Genomic DNA, 18,874 nt, shown 5'->3' with positions numbered 1-18,874 from the left:
GAGTGACTCTGATTTTGCCTTCTATATTTGCCCTGTCACTCATAAAATATTTTCTTTTCTGACATATCATTTAGAATTTAGTTACTCTATAATGCCATGCATTAGACTTTTACATTTTTATTCTTCAGAGAATGCAAGCTGATGAAAAACCTGTTGCTCTATTATCCTTTTCATGTGAACTAGAGTAGTATTTAAAATTGTCCTTGAATTGGGGCCTTTGCCCCCCCCCCTTTATTTTTGGCTTTGTCCAGAATTGTTAACCAAAGAAGTTGAGATGTATACCCCAGTTTCAATGTAACGTGTTGATAGTCGGATGGAACTAATATTATTTGAGTAGTATGGGACTGACAGAGTCCCTTTTATTCTACTGATTTGTGTCATTAATAAGGTTACTGATGCCTCTTTGGTACTGCGTTGAAAACTTTGTCCCTTTTTTCATTGTGATGCTGTATAACAAAGTATAGCTAATGGATTCTGACTTTGTTGCAAACTAATTGCAAACCTTTCAAAGCAATAGAACAAGTGAGATAAGAAATATGATGATGTGATGAGAAGAAAGAAGGGAACGCAAGAAAAAAAAACAGAAACAGTTTTAAGAATAATGGGATAGTAAGGCTGAAGAAGAACAGACAGGGATTAAAGTGTAGTGAACTGAACAGCAGGTTAACAGAGAGAGAATGCAGAGCAGATGAAGTCAACATGCAAGTTAATCATCATTCAGAATTAGAAACAGCTTCAATGGAGGTAGACAAATCTGTTGTTGTTTTTTGTGATCATAAGTTTACATTCAGTTCTGCAAAGTAAGAAAGACCAAAGTATTCTTTCGATACTTTAAACTTTTCAGGAGTGTGATCAGTATTAAACATCACCAAGGTAATAATAGCTTAATATCTTAAATTAAGGTAACTGAGCTTTTACATAAGGTAAATTAACATATAGTATTGTAGTCTTGTAGCGTGTAAAGTTTAAAACTAAATTAAGTCTCTGTAAGAGGTGGAAGGGTGGTATTGCTGTAGAGCCTGAAAAAATGTCTGCACAGTTTGTTACCTCCATTACAAGGTCTCGTTCTTTATATTAGTAAAGGTCAAGATAGTCTGTGACTCCATGACATCAACAAGTTTGCATCTCATCTGTACAACATTCTTCGGTTGCGTTTCCATTTATTTATGTTATATATGTATGTATGCATGTATGTATTCCTTTATGTATTAATTTATTGAGCTGTTTATGTGTTTATTTCTTTATTTATATTTGTGTGTTTATTATTGAGTGAAAATTGAGTCAATGCTGATTAATATATTATATAAGTTAGTCTTATGAATGAAATTGCAGGCATGTAGAATACTATAAATGGATTTCAAATGGATGTTGACGGGTTGCGAGAAAAATGATAGAAATATTTGAGAAAGTGTAAGAGCATGTGGAAAGGCTGTCTTTTTATGGCACAGAATTCACTAATGTATGTTCAAACATAAATACACTAAAGGCAACGGAATATGATCTAAAGCACTGTTGCAGGCGGGATAATGCCTAAATCATAGGTTTAAAGGAGAGGTCAAAAGGCAATGACCTGGTATGCTTTATAGAAATATGGCAAAGTACTTTTTCCAAAAAAAGGCATCACTATTGATAAAGAGCATCAAGTGGGCAAGGCCTCAGGGCTCCAAGGCATCCCAGACATCCTGGTGCAGAGCCACAAAATGAAACTTGAAGCTTATGATATTTGTGCTTGTGAACAGAAGGACTGCATATCAGAAAAGAAGGAGCTGACACTAACCTTATGCATTAGAGCACCATAAAAGTAGTGTGAAACTTGGAGGTGTTAATATAGCATACAACATAGGAGAACTCCATGCTGAAGAGGTAAAGTATTTGGCAGAATAGCTGATGAGGCTTACGGTGTCTCCAAAAATTTATCAAGAATCATCAGCACCAGCAGAAAACTCCAAGAGATGAAGAAGAACTGCTACCCATAAGGAAAATATAGCAAACAAAAGGAATATGTAGTTGTCAAGGATGGAACAACATAGCTGACAGGGAAGGATAAAGTCTGCATAGACCAGCATCCATTTAAAGAAAACATCAAGCAGAAGAGAAACTGGTGTGAACTTGATGAATTGGGGAAAGCTGAGTACTGAAGGCTAAAGGCAAGCAGAGAACACATTACATAGAATGTGGTGATTCCTAGATAACAGACTGATGATTGTGAGAGGCACCAGAGGGAAGCTACAGGTATTACGAAGTGGGTGAGACATGAACTCAGAGGGAGGCAGCACCCCAAAGCAAGGCATCCAATCAGAGATAAGAAAGAATGTGCCATGACTGGTTTATTTTGTCTTTAATTTGATCTGCCTTAGCAGCATTTTGTACTTTTGTTTTTCTCCTGTATTTATTTTCCTGACTGTGGTGGCATAGGAGAGGAGCAACAGTTGCTGTTTGGTAAGATAATGGAAATGTTCAAAGGGAGGTGAACTATTCTAGAGTGTGTCTAGCCTGAGCCCTGAAGGAAGGGTAAAGAAGAATATTCCAGTTGGAGCAAGAGAAATTCACTGACCAGGCAAAGGATAAATTGAGTTAGTGTGTGTGTATGTATATATATATATATATATATATATATATATATATATATATATGTGTGTGTGTGTATATGTACACGCACGAGCACATACACACACACACACACACACACACACACACACACACACACACACACACACACACACACACACACACGGGCGCACACACACACACACACACACACACACACACATATATATATATATATATATATATATATATATATATATATGCATATTTTCCCCTTTTTTCAGTCTATGTAAAAAGGAAGGATGAATAACAGCTTCAGTGATTGTGAGAGACACAGTGCTCATGCATGTAAAGGGTTGAAACTTAGCTGATTGTACACTAGGTATGTTTTATTTATTTATTTATTTATTTATTTTTAATTTTTCTGTCTGTTTTCTAGCATAAATATCCCTTAGTTGCTTATTTTAGGAGCATATGGTGATTTAGCATTAGTCTGTCTGTACTGTTTCTACTGGTAAAACTTAATTGTCCTAGTCCTATTGTTATTCATACAGTAAGAATACATTCCAAGACAGCTATAGGACATACTGAGTCTCTATTGAAGCCTCACTTTTGGGGTATAGTGATTATCTGTGTTTAGGCAGATGAGTTAGAGGTACTGAAATGCTTTAGTAATCTGTAAACTTTTTGTATGAGAAAACAGTATGGTTCAGTTACAATATATTGTTTGTTGTTCTGAGGAAAGTTTGATCTGTAGCTACAGTTTACAAGTTATATAATTAGATGTGACCTTGACAATAAGAATTTGTCCTACAGCAGTATTAATAAACTACTGACAATATCAGTGCATAGCAGGCTTGTCTTGGAGACTGAATAGCCATGTACTACAAGAAGCCTAGAGGGATAGGTGTTAAGGAATATTATGGTAGGTTCTGACCTATCTCCACTAATAAACTTTGATTGTCCTGTCACTATGGTTACTCTTTTAGTAAGAATAAAGGCCAGTACACCTATAGGTTTTGCTGGCTCCCTCTTTGACATTAGATTTTCAGCATGTACCATATGTGGAACCTAGGATGTTCCCTCCCATATCTGGCAAATACAGGATTCTACTTCATGTGCTTTAGCCCAGATAATTTTAGGGGAATTTAGCTTCTCTGCAGCAAATAGACACACTATGTCTGGCAGGAAGGGATGGGGTGAGTTATTTTCAAAATTTTGTATGTAGTAGATACAGTGGCTATAAGGCATGAGGTATGGAGAATATAGGTTCCATCTGCAGACATCTTTAAATATATATATTTGTAGTTGTTGAAAAGGGTAAAGCACTGATCTCCATGGATCTTTTTCAGACTCATCTCAGGAACACTGTCTAATTAAGTGATTTGCAAAGTCAAGGAATGACAAACCTGCCTTACGCATAGCGCCTTAAAGGCCTTTCCTTCTAGTCAGTCTCCTATAGATTGCTGAGGGGTGATCTAAGACTGGCTTATAAAGCATCCTCAAGAATCTCTTGCATATTCATAAGTTAAACAGTACCAGAAATGCAAGGTCTAGGGACCTGAACTTTGTCTGTGTGGGAAAAAGAAAACAATGTAACTTTTCACAAGATGAGTGTAAACAAGTTGGCCAAATAGACTGAATTCCAATAGATGAGGTAAGAAATGATGAGGTATAAAAGTTGAAGGTACTGAAGAGAATTATTTCTAACTATGTTATAGCAAGGCTGAGTGCAAGCACTGGAAATTAATGTTTCTGACCATGAGATACTAAGGGTGGAAAGAGGTGCTTGAGTGTAATGGTTTTGCTGGTACTTTAATAAGGGTTGAGAGCAACTGGTGGGGAAGCATTTCTGATAAATGTTGTAGTAAATATGGAGCATAGGCAATGAAAAAGAGTGTTTCTGACCATATTGTAGTAAAGCTGGAGTGGAGATACTGGAGTGGCGTGTTCTTGACTGTAGTTTAGCACAGGTGGAGAGGAGGTTCTGGAAAGGACTACTTATGACTATTTTACAATATGGGTTGAATGGAGGTACCAGAGAGGAGTACCTCAGACCTTGCTTTAGTAAGTGGGGTGTGAAAGTACCAAAGAGATGGAGAGAAAAGGATTCCTAACTATGTTTTTGAAAGGGTGGAAATAAAGTACTGGAGAGGAGAATTTCACACTGTGACTAGTAAAGGTGGAGAGGAGACACTAGAGATGAATGTGTCTGACCATAGTATTGTAAGGGTGGATGGAGGTATATTACAGCAGCAGGAAGACATTAGATGTGGAGGCTTTGGAAACAGATGTAGGGTAGATGCAACTGTATGCATTAAGGCAAAGGTGAAACAGGTGATAGAAGAGAACTAGCTTGAGACCAGCTGGGAGACAGAGCAATGGTTGGATGGATTAAAGGCAGCCTGGAGGAGAAAGATTACAACATACCTTGCACTAATCAGTCAGAGGAAGTAAAAGAGGTTAGGTCAGTTATAGAGTGAATTTGTGAATCTACAGAGTCAGGTAGATAGAGGAGAAGGCCCCATCTCAGTCAGGAAGTAAATAACTAATGTGAAGGAAATAATAAGGGAGCCAGACGAAATTCCAAATACATGCACACTCATTGAGATGATGTGCGAAGGACCAAAGGAAAGAGATGAGGGTTAGAGTAACCAAACACATGATTATTTATAGGTTAGTTAAAGGCAAGGACATTATGGAGCTTTATACCAGGTTTTCTGTCATATAATCAGAGATGCCAGTGAGCCTTGCCTGTGATATAACTAGAACCTGCTGCAGTGATAGGTATGTATCCCAGAGACTACCCCTTCTCTGGAGCAGTCTACCCATCCATGTGAAACAGCAGTCCTCCCTAACCCAATTCAGGTGTACGTTGGACAGTTAGATAGGGAACAGGAAATTCATCTCTGGTTTGGCACCTATGTTTCTAATGGTCACAGGCAGCCTGTAAATGTCTCATCTCCCAAGCCCCTGCTTGTAAATGTTTCATCTATCAAGCCCCTGCTTATACATATCAATGGTACCAGAACTTGTCAGAAATTTGAGATGCATGTCTAGGTTTAAAAAGGCCCTTGTGGTTGTTAGTCTAGTAAACACCTATGAACCCATGAACTATGAACCTATGAATGAGACAGAAGTAAGCAATGAATAAACTTGTGTAGTTGGGACAAATATATGGCATACAAGAGGCAGTTCCTGAATATATACAGAGGGAAAGGGGAGCTAATAGAGGTGACTGGACATGTAAAAGGGAGAAAGCCATAATATTCCACATAATATCGTACTATAAAGTTAGCTTGAAAACCACGGATATTTTGTGTGTGTGTGTGTGTGTGTGTGTGTGTGTGTGTGTGTGTGTGTGTGTGTGTGTGTGTGTGTGTGTGTGCACGTGTGTGTGTCTGTCTGTCTGTCTGTGGGTGGGTGCTTAAATGAAGCATTATAAAGTGCTATGAGGAAACGTATAGTGGTAGTCCTTCTGAAAGGGAAGGAGGACCCAGCAATTTGTGGCCTATTTTCTGTGCAATGCAGTTGGCAAGCTATTTATGAGGGTTCTAGTAACAAGTTTGGAAAGAGTGGTTATCCAAAAGGAGCAGGACTAGTGTTGGTAGGGCTTGTTAAAAGTAATCACTGGTGGGTGCCTTTAGATTTTAGGGAGTTGGCAGCTAGACAAAAGGGTGGCATAACAGACATAGCTGTTTTTAATGTCCAAAAACCATTTGACAGCAGGTGAAAGCTTTCTGTCCCAGCTGTTGAAAGAGGTGAGATGGACTGGAGAAGTTGTGACTAATGCCAAGACCCAGTATTACTCTCTATGAATTATGATTGCAGTAAGCCGGAGAGTCTCAGGTAAGGTGTCACTGGATTGTGAGACAAGATGAGGATTCCCTTTGTTAACAACCATATTTCTTTTTGTAACAAGGTTCTCACAAGAAGGGTAATTGTGCTTTCTAAGGGAGTGGGCAGACAAGCTGGCATGCAACATCTTCAGACCTTTAGCTGATGGCTGTATATTGCTGCTTACTAATGTTGATGTGATGTTGCAGGGCCAGGGCTTTGTGTGTTTTAAAAAACATCTGGCAGGGTTTCAGGCATAAAGTTCCAAAGAAACAAGTCAGGACGTCAAAGACTGAAAGTTGTTGCGGTGGGGAGAGAAGACTGGTTTGAGTATGAAGTCATAAAGATGATATTAAGATGTAAATAAAGATACAAGAGGGAAGGTCTAGAAAGAGACGTAGCATGGGCAGGCAAAGTGGAGAACTGGTAGGGTCAGTAGAGGGCTTGCATAGTTAAAGGGGGAAGTGGCATGTGACAGCTGAAACAAAGGTGATTGTTGGACATTGAGACATGAAGAGAAGTCATGGTTTGGGAAAGGTGATCTGCAGATGTGGTTACTACTCAGGTGGAGCAAAGGAGACTGAAGAGGAATAGGTGCAAGTGTCAGGTAATTGTTGGCAGTGTGGTGAAACATTTGTGAAAAAGTGTAAGCAGCAGTGTGGTGAAACATTGCTGAAAAAGTATTAGCAGCAGGAAGGAATGTCAGAGCAAAGTTAGTTCACCTATCTGAGAACTGTGCTTCTTTGTTTCATATGTATTCTGGGTCAGTGGCAGGCAAAATTCAGTTTAACCACTTTCACTGACTGCTTATGAATTTGTAGTTGTTTCTTACATTAGCAAGAAAAATAAGTTTGTCAGAGGAACATTTGAATGCTTAACAGTGTATGAATCAGTATGAGTTATTTGTGTGACTTATAATAGATTATACTGTCAGAGGATTAAGCTGTTAGCAAGCTGGATTCTGAAGTCCAGTATTTGATCCCCTCAGCCTCTGTTTACCTGCTGTGTGACTGAATAAGTCACTTAACTGGAAATGCTCCCAGACTGAGTTTAAATGTTCTACCCTCATTAACAAATACAATTAAAATGAATTAAAAAAATGAGAAATAAAACTACTTTTTATTTAAATTGATCCTGCAGGCTCAGTATACAAGCACAGCCATTCAAAGCACAGCACATGTGTTTGCATGTTATTGTTTTTAAAGTATCCTTTTATTCAGAACTAAACCTCTTTTGACTTTTTTTGTATCTTCCTTTTTTTCATTATGCACATTTTCAGTGGGCACCATTAGATCTGAGGTTTGTGAGGAACACTGCAGATTAGGGAAGATATGCCAGGTGGCTATGCTCATGTTTGGTAAATACCAGTCAGTGATGCAAACGAGTGAGTAAGGCTCTACAGTAATTAACTAAAGCACAGGGATTTCATTTCAGTTTTTTACTCCTATTAAGGTTTTACTCATGAGATTTGTATTTAGTTTTGCTCTATTGCTTGAAAGCCAGGTATAAATGTCAGGTCATGTTTCTGGAAAATCCCAGGAAAGTAGCTGGCAAAAGGACAATGTATCATGATCACTGGAAAGTCCTCCATCATGCATCCTTATCTCCCTGGAGTTGCATGTACAAAATCAGTTTAAGGAATGATTTTAACTCATTGAGTTCTGATCTGCAGTAATGATTTGTATATTTTCAAATCCTGTAGTGCTGCAAGTGCTAATATATACTGAAGATATGTTCCATTAATTTTCAAATGGCAATATGAACTAATAAAGGCTTATTTAATACCACATTTTCTTCATCTTTGCATTTTATTTACTTACTTACTTGTGTATTTTATTTATTTATTTACTTTTGCTACATTGAACTTCTTTGAACACCATTTCCTACAAATGTGGAGGATGCACATAATAAAACTTAAGATAATAATGGAATTAACTTGAATTGCTCTAACAGCTCAGATTAGGATTATTCTAGGAACAAGAAGATTTACACCTAGTCTAAACCATACTATGACAGACTATAAGTCCTAAAAAGCACACATTTGACCCTCATGTGCCATATGTAGCTTGTGCCTGCTTCCACTCATCTTATATCCTACAGCACTGGTGGTATGCAAATCCCTTCTACACAAGATGTAAGCAACCCTGCACTAAATCGACAAAAGACCGAGATGATATACAGAAGGCAACCGTAAACTGCATAATCCTGGTGTGTGGCTACATCAGCTAAACTCTGCAACACCAGGGTACTTAAAACCAGGCTTGAAGAATACAGGATATAAGTGATAGGAAGTGTGCTGCTGGTGAAATTTACTGTCATGTAATTGTGTAGTAACAGTTGCAGACTCCATTCTATGCGCAGTGCTGCATGAATTACCTCAATTCCATTTGTGAGTACAGTTTTACACCATATTTTCTGTATGTACCCCTCATGACAAAGGAGTAGCATAAGCGTACTATCTTATGAATGACTCCTTCCACCGTGTAACTGAATGATTCCATACAGAGCCTGTCAGATCATTTGATTGGTCTTGCAAGGATTATAGACCAGCCCTCTGTCATTTTCTGGTTCTTATTTTCTTTTCTCTCTATTTTATTTTTGCTTAATGTCCAATTATGTGGAAATGTAGATGGCTGTATTTGTCTATTAGTGGTCCTTGCTGCTCTACAGCAAATGTTTATGAATTCCACTCTTTCAGTTAAGCAAGGTTATATTGTACCAATCTCTAAATATTTTTGAATTAACTTGGTTTTACAGCTGAAGTCAATACAAAGAGCTATATGTATTTTCTTTGAAATTTGTACCACAAAGGAATTAACCGTGTCTCATTTTTAGCAGAATTGGTTGACCTATGAAAACTAAAGAGCAGCAGGTGTCTAGAGAAATATAATATTTTAATAGTTTATCTGAAATATGAGGCATATGACCACATATCTCCTAGCAATAAGCTTTTCACTTGTTTCTGTAGGTTAAATATTTGCCAGTGAACTAAGATCATAAACAATAGCCATATGCACGTTTTTTGACATTATCTCATTTGAAAGACATTTGCTTGGATTCATAAGCATAGCCAGTGCTCCAAATTGCTTCTTCACATCTACATAGTGTGCATTTGAACATATGTGCCCTGCAATGGACTGGCATCATTTTTAGGATTGTTTTTACTTTTTTGAACACTTTTGTTAAGATATCATTTAAGACATAGGTGCACATGCATTAATAGAAAAAAAATCATGTTAATTTTTTTTTCCATTTACATACATTATTCATTACAAGTTTTCTTTCTTTATCACAGCTGACTTCCAGTCCAACATTGCATAAATCACTCTATTATTGCCATCTCTTAAACCTCACTCCTCTTTCTATACATTATTCTGCATGTAGCATGCATTGTTCCCACAATTTCCATTTATTTCAATGTGACTTGTGTCATCCCTTTTCTAAAGATCTCTTTCAATTCTTTTCCATCTTTTGCAATATACAATACTTCAAATATAGTTGATTTAGATTTTAATTTTCATGGCAGGCAACAGATTAAGCTCAATAAAGCCTTAATATGTCTAAGCAATTCAGATCTTGCGTTCCAGCTCAAAAGAATAATTTCCTTAGTTACAGCCTTTTTCTCTCCCAATATTTCTGACAGAGTACTCTTTAGAGATTTTTTTTAAAAATCTACCAACTCATTACACTCCCAAAACATATGTTCACAGTTACATCTTTCTTCCCTATCACACCTCTAACATTTGCCATCTACCTGAGGAAAAATTCTTAGTGTCTGCTTGGAGTACAAACATACCTATGCAGATAGTTCTAAGCAAAAATCCTAAATCTTCTAGATGTTGTTGCACATTTGGGAGCATTACATATGTCCTGCCATTGTTTCATTGTGAATTGCTTATCCAGTCTCTCTTCCCAATCTTTTCTAACCTCCTTTGATTGATTCTTATAGTTATCATGCAATGTTTTATATGCCCTACTACTTATCTCCTTTTATAGGTTCATAGGTTCATAGGTGTGTACTAGGCTAATGGCCCTAGAGCCTTTACAAGCCTAGCCCATAGGATTACCCTGGCATCATGCCATCTGACCATGTTCCAAGTGGAAATAGTGTTATGAAGCATGCTGCCTACAAATATCCTTACTTCATAGTGCTTCCATTTTTTTTTTCACCTGCATTAACATGCTTGGTTCCTCATGCCATGCATTTCAGAATCATTCACAAAATGCTCATATCTTCCAAGAAATTTCTGCAGGGCAGTACACTCAAGCTTTTATGTGATTGCAAGCACAGTACAATAGACACATGTGAACAATATTGCAGCTAAACACATAATGTGATAGGATCAATGATGTTTCATATCTCTCCATCTTCTGAATGTTTTTAATTCTGACACATACATGTATGTTATACTTGTATTGAATTCATTACTCAGTCACATCATACAAACACATACAATTATATAATACCATTTGCAACATGCCTCAAATACATGGACAGTCATCAGATATGAGGTCTGTGTAGCTATACACCAGTACCATCCGTGTAATAAAGTTCTGCAAGTATAATGAGAAATGTATAAATCACGAGACATAAAACCTTAAGATTACACATCTCTGTTCTGGATTTCATCAGAACCAGACCTATTTGTATGTTTATACTCGTTAGTCACATGAAGTTTGGCATGGAGCACCATAGAATACTGTTAATTCCTGCTCTAAGTTCAGCACCCAAAGATATAATTACACATGCACTAACACATTGCCATCAGTTGAGCAAAGGAGCTTGTTAATAGTGTGCATTGCAGAGATTAAAAAATTAATGTGAGTGGATTGTGCTTCTGTATGTGTTAATGGTTGGTTGTACTCAAGATATGTAGATTTCCCTGTCATGTTGACTGAACACTTCATTCTGTAAAGTTATATCTGCATTCTAAAATTTACACTGGGAAATGGTGTATAATGGTGTGGAACATTTTCACACATAATTCATCGGTAATGTTGAGAATTGAAGGGTCATATTTTTAACTTGTCTGTTTGATTTAAACTGTACATTGTCCAGGCATGAGAGCACACTTTTGAAAATGACACCATGACTAATGTGTGTATACAATCATCTCTAGCTGGACACTCATGAATGCTTGGTTGTCAATCCATTGTTTCACTAATGTGATAGTCATCTAAACACAATACTGTGCTAAAAGGAGAAGATAGCAGAAATTCAGTTAATTAGTAAATCTATATATAATAATAAAATGTCTCCACATTCTTTTTAATTACTTAACAGTAATACGGTAAGCATTTCTCTCTCCTGCAGTGATTAAATACTGTGACACTAGTACTAAAACTGAAAGGGAAGACTCATACAACTGGTTACAGAAGTTGTAGTTAAAGACCTGGGTGCCCTTTCTATCACAAAGGATAGTGCTTCAGGTAGGTTTAGGATTTTAGGAATCCAAGAAGTCAGGAAAGTAAATCACGTATTCCATAATGTAGACTTATTTGCAAGCATATCTGGTCTAAAATTCAATCACAACAAAACTCAGGCATTTCTAGTGAATAAAAATGTTACTATGAAACTTACATCAAAAAGAGACATAAACTGGGAGAGCATGCATATTAAATATCTAGGTATCATTATTGAATTTAATTATAAAAATCTTTCACATCTAAGTACCAACAACATATAAACTCAATTACTGGTCTAACAGACAGTTGGAACAGACTCTTCTTCACATTTGAAGACAGACTAACTTTAATTAAAATGATACTGTTGCCTAAAATCTTGTTCATTGGCCAAGCTCTAATAATTCACCCACCTGTCAAAATTAAACAGAAAGTTAATAACTTATTACTTAACTTCCTTTGGTATCTCAAAAAAACAAGAATTCCTCTTCTCTGGCACACAACAAGCTGGGATGAAGGAGGCATAGGGTTTCCAAATAGTGATTTTTATTTAAAATCCTTATTTATTAACATAGTACCACGTATGCATCATATTGGAAAGCAATACATGAAACCTTACTTCTTAATAGTAATTGGACATTGCTTGAACCATATACTCAAATACATACAAACATCTTTATATGGATTTTAAAAAAATATACATTCGAAGTGAAAGGTCAAAACTTGTTCTCACACCTCTTATAAACCAAATATTGCTGCTGTTTAAAAAGCTTATGTTTTTTAATTAATTAATTAATTAAGAATTTATTAATAATTATGTTTCCTATTGCTTACACAAATGAATGTTTGATATCTTTTGATACTCAAAAAATGTTAGAATTTAAGAAGGGTGATCTATTATATTGGAATCAATTTTTCTCAGCTAATAAAATAAGTTCTGCAGACTATGTGATCAGTAGATATAATCTGCAAAATTGCAATTGGCTGGACATCCAAATTTGTAAGGATTTTATACATTCTAAGCTCGTACCCTCATGAGAGTCATACAATAAGAGTAACTTAAAAATCTTGGACTTTATCTCAACAATTATTAATAGCTCACCCAAGAACATTTCATACATATCTGTTATTTATAAAATTCTAATAAATGATTTTAGCCAAACAGATTTTTTTTTTAATTATTCAAGTGAAGTTAATAGACAAGTATTCTCAGACAAAGATAAAAAAATCTTTGTTTATAGTTGGAGAAGGAATCCACATATTCCCTGTTCTGGCATGTATACACATGGAAATTTTTACATAGATGTTTTTTCACTCCACATAAACTAACAATAATGTACAAGAAAGGTGAAATGATCTGCTGGAGATGTGGACACCCCGATGCTGACTGGGTACATATGGTTGTTAATTGCAAAATAATTTCCTCATTTTGGTTAGACTTTAAATATCTTTGTAAAGCTCTATGGAATGACAAGTGTACATTTTCTGACTCCCTTATCCTTTTCAATGTTCCTGTTCCTGAAGTCATTCTTAAAATCCAAACATTTTTATTATGGTCTATCCTCTCTATAACAAGGAAAATTGTTACTAAAAATTGGAAATCCCAATCTACTCCTGTCTTTAAAGTTGAGTGTATTCATCTTGTAAAATACATTTGTAAGCATGAGATTGCTACAATAAAAACAAGGACTAAGAACACAACCCATCATTTAATTGCTTGGACAAAATTGTCTATTCTGTTAGAGAAATATTAAGTATTCTCCCATGTATATTGCCTTTTTAGTTGTCATGGACATTGTATATAGTTTTTTTTTTGGTTTTTTCTTGTTACTATACTGTTAAGTTATTGTGTTATAAAATGAATAAAAACATTTTGGAAAGAAAAAAACAATACTGTGACACAGGTACATTACTCACTCTAATATAATGTACATGAAAGACAGGATCAATACCTTATCTGAGCAGTATGTAATTATTAGTTATCAGCACCTTTCTTTGACTTCTACCTGTCAAGTTGCATGCCTTTTCACCCAAAACTGATACATATAATAGTTTCTCTGCAACACTCTGATGTGGTAATTCTTACAAATGATCATTTTTACACATTTAAAGTTAGACTTCTGTTATGTTTTCAGTTAATACTGTTTTAACAGTAGTTTCTGTTCTAGATTTGACTAAGGTCTTTCACTTAGGACTCCCCTATCTCTTTATCTTTGTCTATAGTCTGATATCAATCCCTGATAAGGTAGGTAATGTCATCTCCAGTCCAAACTTCTTTTGTCCTCATCCCACTCTATTACCTTTTCCTTTCTTGTTATTTGCCTCCCAATACCTGGGTTCCTTTGCCAGTTTTCTTCATTAACTTCCAGCCACCTCTTGACCATTTTTTGTATCCCTTGAAATGAGTCTATATGAGGTAGGATCTGATGATCCTTTACCCTCTTTGGGCAGTGCAGCCACCACTGCTTTCTTCCAAGATGCTTGTGATCACCCTTCTTTTAAAATAATGTTAAGCAAAATATTCAAGATCTTTATCACTCCCCCCTCCCCACTTGCAGACTTCCACAGAAATACCATCTGTTCCTGGAGACTTCCAAGAAGATTGATTATACACCACAGTTTTTGTCTAATCTGCTCCTCTCTTACCTATTATTTGTTGAGCCTCATCTTTCCCTAATCTTAGCATAATTAAATCTTCCATGAATGTTTCCATTTGTGACTTTTTTTGGTTTCTACATTCCTTTGCTTTACACAAATTTTCATAAAATTTCTGAAATATCTCTAATACCTTTATAGGATCTCTGGTTAATTTTCTTGTCATAGGCTCCCTAAGTTTGGCAACAACTCTTTTTACCTTCTGCTGCCCAAGTTGCTTTGTTCTAAGTTTTATGCTCTGGAATTATTATCAAAAACTGTTGCTTAGCAACAATCTTTCCAAACTCATGCATATTATTCAAATACACCTTATTTTCCCTTTAGCACTCTGCCGTTTCTCTTCTTCTTCTTCTGTGAGATTTCCCTTATTTAGCAACACTTTAACCTTTGTCAGCTCTTCTAAATAATTCACATTATTCTTAACCACTTCTCTTTCTCTTTTATTTTAACCCTATTTTAAACTCCACTTTCATTTTATCTCACTCACTAGCTATAATTACTGAAGATATTTATATCATCCCTAATAACTGTTGAATAATTTCCACTACCCATTAATTACATTCCTTTCTTTTTAACAGGGAGGTGGGAAAGTATCAGTGTCTCATTTGTTCTTTATCACCCTGGATTTTATTTTGTTTTTATTGGTGCATGATCTGAAATAGTTATTGGATGTATGTTAAAGCTTTCAGTTAAATGCACATGTTCTTGTAAAATATAATTTCTATCCAGTCTATTCCAGTTATTGTACCTTGCTAATTCTGTCTGAGTTCCTACTAATGAATTCATATTTTCCATACCAAATACTTTCATAGATTTCTTCAAAATGTACCTTTTTTGTTATATCATCCCTTGTAGGTCCCCCAATACATTTTCACTATTGCTAATCAAGTTCCAGTCCCCCACCCAAAAGTAATATTCACTGCTGAAAGGTGATTATTTCTTAGGAATTTTTTAACCTACATAATAGCAGTTTTTTTTGTGGGAAGTAAATACATGTCAGCATAATAGTCCTCCCTTGCCAGCATCCCCTTACTATCCGGAATCTACCATTATTGGATTTTTTTCCTCTTCTGTCACTGTTGGAGATGTTCTAACAATCAGCAATATTACTCCCCTTTTCCTTTGTTCCTGATATTCTCTGAATATCCATCCTGAAATCCTTTCCTCATTAAAATTCATACGATCATGTATTTACAAATATGTCACCTACAGCATTCCACTCTGAATTTCATAATATAATTTCAAACTCTTTCTTTTTTGTCTAAACCTGTAAGGCCATTTACAGTCCAAGGTACTATGGATAGAATTACCAGTATGATAAAAAGCTATCATTCCCCTCTTATTATACATGACAGTTTTTTAAATGTGTATTTCCAACTTTTGTCTTATAAGCACATACTAATGTTTGCCTGGCTCATCTTTTTTCTACAGTCACTTTGTAAAACTCAACAGAACCACAATAAACCAATGACCAGATTTCCAGCTTTAATAATAGTCACTTTGTAAAACTCAACAGAGCCACAATAAACCAATGACCAGATTTGCAGCTTTAATAACAGTCACTTTGTAAAACTCAACAGAACCACAATAAACCAATGACCAGATTTCCAGCTTTAATAACAGTCAGTTCATAAAACTCAACAGAACCACAATAAACCAATGACCAGCATTCTAGGTTTTATAACAGTCACTTTGTAAAACTCAACAGAACCACAATAAACCAATGACCAGATTTTCAGCTTTAATAACAGTCACTTTGTAAAACTCAACAGAACCAGAATAAACCAAATGACCAGATTTCCAGCTTTAATAAGTCACTTTGTAAAACTCAACAGAAACACAATAAACCAATGACCAGATTTCCAGCTTTAATAATAGCCACTTTGTAAAACTCAAAAGAGCCACAATAAACCAATGACCAGATTTGCAGCTTTAATAACAGTCACTTTGTAAAACTTAGAACCACAATAAACCAATGACCAGATTTCCAGCTTTAATAACAGTCAGTTCATAAAACTCAACAGAACCACAATAAACCAATGACCAGCATTCCAGGTTTTATAACAGTCACTTTGTAAAACTCAACAAAACCACAATAAACCAATGACCAGATTTCCAGCTTTAATAACAGTCACTTTCTAAAACTCAACAGAAGTTTAGAACACTTTAGAAAGTGACTGTTTTTAAAGCGGGAACCTTGGCATTGGTTTATTGTGGTTCTGTTAAGACTTTTTGCTTCAATGAAAGCCCTTAAGCAGAAAACTAATCACATTTTCAGAACACCCATCTGCTGTTAACTTAGAACAAATACACAAAACTATGTGCATTTTTAACAAATGAAGTTTAAACTTCCAGATAGAAACAATTGTCTCAAATCAATAGACATACCCAAAGGCATAACCTAATCTAAAACAAAGGACACCCATGTTAAAGTTGTGTTACAGCCAGAGTTCCCACTTACACTGCTTAGTGTCTGTTCTTTTCTTATTTCTGTTTCCATTCTAGATGTCAAAAACAGCTTGTATGCTTTCAGAAAACATTAACTTTTAACCCTAAGGAAAAAAAGTGTGCTAGCTACCTTGAAATAAAACTAAATTATCCACTGTTCTACTAAATGTATTTAAGTGTTAAGGCTGCTGGTGAGGCTATCTCTTATTCAATTCCCATAATTGCAAACTTTATTTTTCACTGAACTGGTTGTCATTGTACCTTTAAATTTTGCATTTCCCTCAACAAATAATTCTCAGAATTCTCAAGTCTAATTGCTTGCATCTGCAGATAGATTGCTTTCATGTAAAAGTAGTCAGAAATGAGAAAAAACAGCTAACAATTTGCAGATGCATGAAGGAATCTTTGTAAATTTCAGTCAGAACAGAATGTAAAAAAGTGCCCTAGCTTACTTCCTTCATCTGCAGACATACTGGCTTACATTGTCAACATTTGCTAATGGAAACAAACCAGCTAATATTTTTGCAGATGCAAGAAGCTCATCGTTTTTTCATGGTTTTCATCTTTGTCTTATTTTTCAAGCCTATTTGCTTACAAAAAAAGAAAAAGAAAGAAAAACAACCAACTTGTTTTTAGCTTGAGCCAATTGCAACTTGTTCCCATGCAAACAACAATAATAATAAAAAAAAATAATAACCAACATCTTGCACATGTGCAATGGAATCTTAGTAAACTTCACACAGAATATCACTGTACAGAATTCCCCTAGCTAACTGCTTTAAGTTGAAAACTTCTTAACTCACATTGAGAACACCTGCTAATGGAAAAAAAAATATGTTGGGGAAAAAGCATAGCACTTTTCAGTGCTTACATAACTTTGTCTTATTTTTATAGCCTATTTACTTACAAAAACTTGTGTATAGCTTAAGCCAATGACATTAATCAAGACAACCACCCTTATAGAACATAAAACTGACCAGAAAGTCCGGATCACACAGAACTGAACCTTTAATGTGAAAAGACAAAGTAAAATCACGGTTAAGCACTTTCATCTGTGAACAGACCTCTTCAGAACCATGAATTACAAAGACTGCAATATTGCTTAAAAGCTTGAAAGGACTAAAAATACATCTCCAGCAAAAAACAATTAGATGCTTCAAGTCCTGAAAACCCAGCAAATGTTTTAAAGAGACATGAACTTCCAACGAAAAACACAAGAAAAGAAAAAAGCTAATAGCTAATAAAATATGCTATAAAATACTGTAAACTTATGTAAAATAAATCTGTAAAATAAATTAAATCGTATTCACTGTTTTTAAAATGGGAACCTTGACATTGGTTTATTGTGGTTCTGTTAAGACTTTTTGCTTCAATGAAAGCCCTCAAGCAGAAAACTAATCACATTTTCAGAACACCCATCTGCTATTAACTTAGAACAAATACACAAAACTATGTGCATTTTTAACAAATGAAGTTTAAACTTCCAGATAGAAACAATTGTCTCAAATCAATAGACATACCCAAAGGCATAACCTAATCTAAAACAAAGGACACCCATGTTAAAGTTGTGTTACAGCCAGAGTTCCCACTTACACTGCTTAGTGTCTGTTCTTTTCTTATTTCTGCTTCCATTCTAGATGTCAAAAACAGCTTGTATGCTTGCAGAAAACATTAACTTTTAACCCTAAGGAAAAAAAAATGCGCTAGCTACCTTGAAATAAAATTAAATTATCCACTGTTCTACTAAACGTATTTAAGTGTTAAGGCCGCTGGTGAGGCTATCTCTTATTCAATTCCCATAATTGCAAACTTTATTTTTCTCTGAACTGGTTGTCATTGTACCTTTACATTTTGCATTTCCCTCAGCAAATAATTCTCAGATTCTCAAGTATAATTGCTTGCACCTGCAGATAGATTGCTTCCATGTAAAAGTAATCAGAAATGAGAAAAAACAGCTAACTTGCAGATGCATGAAGGAATCTTT

The sequence above is a fragment of the Protopterus annectens genome, chromosome 7.part0, assembly GCF_019279795.1.
Source record: "Protopterus annectens isolate FY-2018-M chromosome 7.part0, PAN1.0, whole genome shotgun sequence".
In the NCBI taxonomy this organism is placed as follows: Eukaryota; Metazoa; Chordata; order Ceratodontiformes; family Protopteridae; genus Protopterus; species Protopterus annectens.
This window is presented reverse-complemented; position numbering follows the sequence as displayed.